The following is a 6,000-nucleotide window of genomic DNA, read 5'->3' as shown; positions in this document are numbered from 1 at the left end:
CAGCCCTCTAAACCCATCTCTTAGCTCAGTGGTGCAGCTTGGGCACTTTTGTTACTGCTCTACAGCTGGAAAGGGCCCCCTCTCTCCCCAGGGCCTCTGTGAAGCTGAACACCTGTTACATAGGCAGGTACGTCCACCCCTTTATTCATTTTTTTCAGCCAACCGCTTGTGGCCAGCAGGGGGCTCCCCTGATCTCTGTGGTCCCAAGCATTTGCTTGGTTTGCATGGTGGTAAATTACGCAGCTGGAGGCCACATGCCACTTGGTCAAAAGCCACATGGCAAAAGCACACATGTTGGTTTAGCAATGCGGTTATCGGTGGCAAAATTCACAGGAGAACCATTTAAAAAATAACACACATATAATAAAATGCAATCAATCGCCGGAGAGCAAAAACCGTGACAACACAGCCAGCGTTGGACTGAAGTCCCTTGGGCCCACCAGAGGAAATGATTCTTAGGGACCACCCTCCGTCTATATAGGACATTACGGGCCCTGTTTTATTAAGGGTCTATTATTGTCAGAGCTTGGACCCAATAGAGGATCCTCTGGTCCAGTCCAACCCTGAACACAACCTGAGGAGACATCTTCTACTTGTCCGGCCGTTACTTCATGTGCGGGAGAGAATTTGGCCATTCAGGTGTCTGTAAAAGCTGGGCTACGACCCTTCTTTCCTAGGAACAGATTAAACCAAGGAGCAACTGAGTAGAATATTTTAAAACCTTGACAGCCATCACTATAAGTTAAGGGGGTTCTCTAGGACTTAAGTGGGGGTTCTACCTCACAGACCAGCACCATCCAGCAAAATGAATGAGACGAACTAAACTAAGAAGGAGACGTAGTGCTCGCAGGACTGTTGTGGCCCCTTCATTGTACTCACTATTGGGGGTCCCATTACACCTATATACTGTTGCCAGATGATCAGGGATTCCAGATTATTAGATGGTCGTAGAAATAACTCCTCATTGGTAATCCCTGCTCGATGTCCAGCTTTTAGTCTTGCGAGATTCTGGATTGTCCCGTTTAGAAATCAATGGATGTAAGTATCAGGGTAGCAGGCACAGCAGCTGCTATGGGGCCCCAATAACTAAGGGGCCCATCTCCACTCAGACTTATGTGCAGTTTGTGATGTACAGCTTATGGAGAATGGAAAAGTGCATTACTTCTCGCATGTGTCATCCTGTGTATTATCATACTATTCTAATGTTACTGTGAGCCTGATTGCTGTGCGTGCTGGGACATCACTGTATGCATTATCCCACCACTGTGACATAATTTTGTGCATTATCCCACTATTCTGACATCACTGTGTGCATTATCCCACTACTGTGACATCACTATGTGCATTATCCTACTATTCTGACATCACTGTGTGCATTATCCCACTACTGTGACATCACTATGTGCATTATCCCACCATTGTGACCTCAGTGTGTGCATTATCCCACCACTGTGACATCACTGTACACATCATCCCACCATTCTGACATCACTGTGTGCATTATCCCACCACTGTGACATCACTGTGTGCATTATCCCACCATTCTGACCTCACTGTGTGCATTATCCCACCACTGTGACATCGCTATGTGCATTATCCCACCATTCTGACCTCACTGTGTGCATTATCCCACCACTGTAACATCACTATGTGCATTATCCCACCATTCTGACCTCACTGTGTGCATTATCTCACCACTGTGACATCACTATGTACATTATCCTACCATTGTGACCTCACTGTGTGCATTATCCCACCACTGTGACATCACTATGTGCATTATCCCACCATTGTGACCTCACTGTGTGCATTATCCGACCATTGTTACATCACTATGTACATTATCCTACCATTGTGACCTCACTGTGTGCATTATCGCACTATTCTGACATCACTGTGTGCATTATCCCACTACTGTGACATCACTATGTGCATTATCCCACCATTGTGACCTCAGTGTGTGCATTATCCCACCACTGTGACATCACTGTACACATCATCCCACCATTCTGACATCACTGTGTGCATTATCCCACCACTGTGACTTCACTGTGTGCATTATCCGACCATGGTGACCCCACTGTGTGCATTATCCCACTACTGTGACATCACTGTACATATCATCCCACCATTCTGATATCACTGTGTGCATTATCCCACCACTTTGACATTACTGTACACATTATCCCACCATTCTGACATCACTGTGTGCATTATCCCACCACTGTGACATCGCTATGTGCATTATCCCACCATTCTGACCTCACTGTGTGCATTATCCCACCACTGTAACATCACTATGTGCATTATCCCACCACTGTGACATCGCTATGTGCATTATCCCACCATTCTGACCTCACTGTGTGCATTATCCCACCACTGTAACATCACTATGTGCATTATCCCACCATTCTGACCTCATTGTGTGCATTATCCCACCACTGTGACATTACTGTACACATTATCCCACCACTGTGACATTACTGTACTCATTATCCCACCATTCTGACATCACTGTGTGCATTATCCCACCACTGTGACATCACTGTGTGCATTATCCCACCACTGTGACATCGCTATGTGCATTATCCCACCATTCTGACATCACTGTGTGCATTATCCCACCACTGTGACATCACTGTGTGCATTATCCCACCACTGTGACATCGCTATGTGCATTATCCCACCATTCTGACCTCACTGTGTGCATTATCCCACCACTGTGACATTACTGTACACATTATCCCACCACTGTGACATTACTGTACACATTATCCCACCACTGTGACATTACTGTACACATTATCCCACCACTGTGACATTACTGTACACATTATCCCACCACTGTGACATTACTGTACACATTATCCCACCACTGTGACATTACTGTACACATTATCCCACCATTCTGACCTCACTGTGTGCATGATCTAAAAAAGCAAAAATAATCATAATCTTCTCACAATCATGCTACCGAAGGTGGTCATGGTGGTGCGAGATCCGCATTCTGAGTTTCGCTTTGGGGCCCCATGGGTAAATTGGATGATGAATTCAAGGAATTTTAAAATAAAATCTATCATGGGACCCGGTGACCACAGATCCTTGGTGGTCTGCTATGAGAACATAGTAGTTGGGGGTCCCTCCAGATTTCTGGCCTAGTGCTCATGCCATTACCCCCCACCCCCTTATGTACAAAGCCAGACATATACAGTAGACTGAAACCGGCTGATGTGTGGACAATGGACGCTGCACCTTCAGGGCACATCTAAACCCCCAGGTGATTGTCCCTTAATTCAATAGATTCTTTGTTCTAATTCTTAAGTGTCTATTGTCACTGGAAAATGTCATTTGCCTTTCGGGAGAGCAGATTACATTGACTCCTTTAACTGCATTAGAAAGTGGCAGTCCTGGAGGGGGCGTGGCTGTGGAGGTGGGCGTGGCCTGCATTGTACTGCAGCTCTTTATGCGAGTGCTGGCACAGTCACACACAGACACTGGGGAGGTCTGCAGGGAGTAACTGTGCTCTGGATCGCACTTCTGCTCCCCTTTCTTTTTTGGGATTAGGATTGGGATTAGGGTCCTCGGAGGTAAGTGCACCGCACGTTCCATGTGCCATTCTCATCTGTTGTTCTTTTCGTCTTTGTCTGCTCCCTTCGTTAGATTGCAAGCTCTTACCGCCTGCTTTTGTATCCCTGTTAGTAGATGATTGTGCAGTGCTGTGGAATATGTTGGTGCTATATAAATCAGAAATTACGGATGGACGCCGTTCGCCGGATTATGATCCGAGGCGCCATGGTTATGGATAAATAGGCGCGCTGGGGTTGTGCCGGGACCCAGCCATGCCTATGGGTTCAGCACTGCAGTGGTTACAACCATGGGAGATGATGGGAGGCACGGAGCCGCCTGGATCCTGTCCCATTGCTTCTTCTCGCTCTGTCTGTGTTCAGAGGGACACAAAGGCCTGCATCCAAATGACTGCCCCTCATTGTCGGGGGAAGGGGGGTGGTCTCTGTACCCATTCAGTAGGTTGATCTGTTGTAGGGTCTTTTGTGGTGGGTACCGTGTTTACTCCTTATTATCTGGATGGATCCCCTCGGCTGTCACCGGTCGGAGGGGTTAAAGTTCCTCTGTCCTTGTCACCATAAGTCCTTTGAGCCATAGTCCATGAGTTGTGACTGTTATGCAAATACTTAGGGGTTGTGACGGGGACGTCCCCCCCGATGGTCGCCTGAGGACTCTTACACACGTGCTGGTGAATAATGATGGAAAAAATATAAATGGGCACTCCGACATGGAATAAAATACATCTGATTGAGTCCTTCCATGTGCAGAGGTGCCCGATGCGGGTATACACGCTCAGCTGCTGTGAAACTACAACTCCCAGCATGCTTCATTGACTTCTACCAGAGAACAGCCAAGCAAGTGTACATGCTGGGAGTCGTAGTCTGACTACAGCTGGAGTTCTGGTGGTTGCAGATCCCTGTACTATGTAAAGGCAAATACTAAACAATACTTCTCATCATCTGGTTCTGGGAAAGCTGGGTGACAACCAATGTGGCTGTCATTACAGCACTACTCTACCGCTGCATGACCAGGTGGGTTTGCTGTTCAGGACCCTGGGAAAGCTGGGTGACTAAGGGCTGATGCACACGGCAGTTGGTCAGCCGTTCCGTGCATTGGGGACTGCAATATGCGTTCCCCAATGCATGGGCAACATCCGTGCGGATTCCGCAGAAGGATCCAGACCCATTGAACTCGAATGGGTTGGCGATCTGTCCGCATCACACTCTGTAGTGCTTCCGTGGGGTTCCGTGCCTAGGTTCCGCACCAACCTTCTAGATTGCGGACCCATTCAAGTGAGCGGGTCCGCATCCGTAATGCAGGTTGCACGCGGTCGGTGCCTGAATTGTGGACCCGCTGTTTTCGGGATGCAATGTGGACATAATAAAGACTCCAGGGCTTTCATATTAACTTTCTGAGCAGTATGTAGTTTGCTTGTTTGTGTATGTTTTATGCCTATAATACACAAGATGTAGCAGAGCTGTGTGTGCCTTTTAACTCTTTCAGGGTTGAATCGTTTGAGCAGTGTGATAACTCTCTACATGGATTATGCAGCCTTAAAGGGACTGTACAGGCTTAGAGAAACATGGCTGCTTTCTTCCAGAAACAGCGCCACACTTGTCCATGGTTGTGACTGGTATTGCAGCTCGCCTTAAAGTGAATGGGACTAAACCTGCCATGTCGCCCACTACCTGTGAGCTTATGGAAGATGGCAGCCATGTTTTCCCAATTCTGTGCAATGCTGGGGTAATGCTGTTTGTGTGAGCAGCTTGTTTCTTATGACAGGAACCCCACTGTCAGCAATGTCAGCTATTGGAGGGGCCCATATACTGTTGCATATATGTGCGTCCACCCCTGAGCTCAGCAGTGGACGCAGCACTGTTTCCATCACACATAATCATCTCATACCTGTGCATAACTGGGATTTATGGCCCAAAATTAATTTCTATAAACAAAAAATGTTTGAGACAGTCCTTTCTTGTATAACGAAGAGTTCTGTATCTCTGCTTGTTGTCAGGGAATGGAAACATTCTGGTTTACATCCATAGGAGTCATGTTACAGCTGTTTGCTACAATTGTATCCAGTTTTGGCGAAACATTGTAGCAATGTATCTGGGACTGTTGGGGGAAACAAGGATCCAGCAGGTCAGGGGTGCACCTAGCCTTTCTGCTGCCTGAGGCGAAAACTGAAACGCGCCCTGTGTGTCTTGCCCATGGCCCTTCTGCTGCCCCCCTCTTGCCTCTACCTGGTGCTGCCTGAGGCGATCGCCTCACCTGACCTCATTGGTGGTGCACCCCTGGGTGCACCTAGCCTTTCTGCTGCCTGACACGATCGCCTCACCTGGCCTCATCGGTGGTGCACCCCTGCAGCAGGTCGTATTAGAAATGACATGAACCTAAATGGGGATGCCGGGGTTTCTGTGTGTTTCCCATTGACAT

The 6,000-nt window shown here is 47.8% G+C and overlaps 1 protein-coding gene across 1 annotated transcript in view; it reads left to right on the top strand.

Annotated features, from left to right (window-relative positions):
- Nucleotides 1-3,454: 3,454 nt before the first annotated feature.
- Nucleotides 3,455-6,000, top strand: part of CDC42EP4 (CDC42 effector protein 4) — a 32,092-nt gene continuing 29,546 nt past the window's right edge. The window contains exon 1 of the mRNA XM_044298118.1: nucleotides 3,455-3,587. The gene's annotated coding sequence lies outside the window, so the exon portion shown is untranslated. The remainder of the gene's footprint in view (nucleotides 3,588-6,000) is intronic.

The sequence above is a fragment of the Bufo gargarizans genome, chromosome 6 (assembly GCF_014858855.1).
Source record: "Bufo gargarizans isolate SCDJY-AF-19 chromosome 6, ASM1485885v1, whole genome shotgun sequence".
Classification (NCBI taxonomy): domain Eukaryota; kingdom Metazoa; phylum Chordata; class Amphibia; order Anura; family Bufonidae; genus Bufo; species Bufo gargarizans.
The sequence above is the reverse complement of the archived record's forward strand: the minus strand, read 5'-3'. Positions and strand labels throughout refer to the sequence as shown.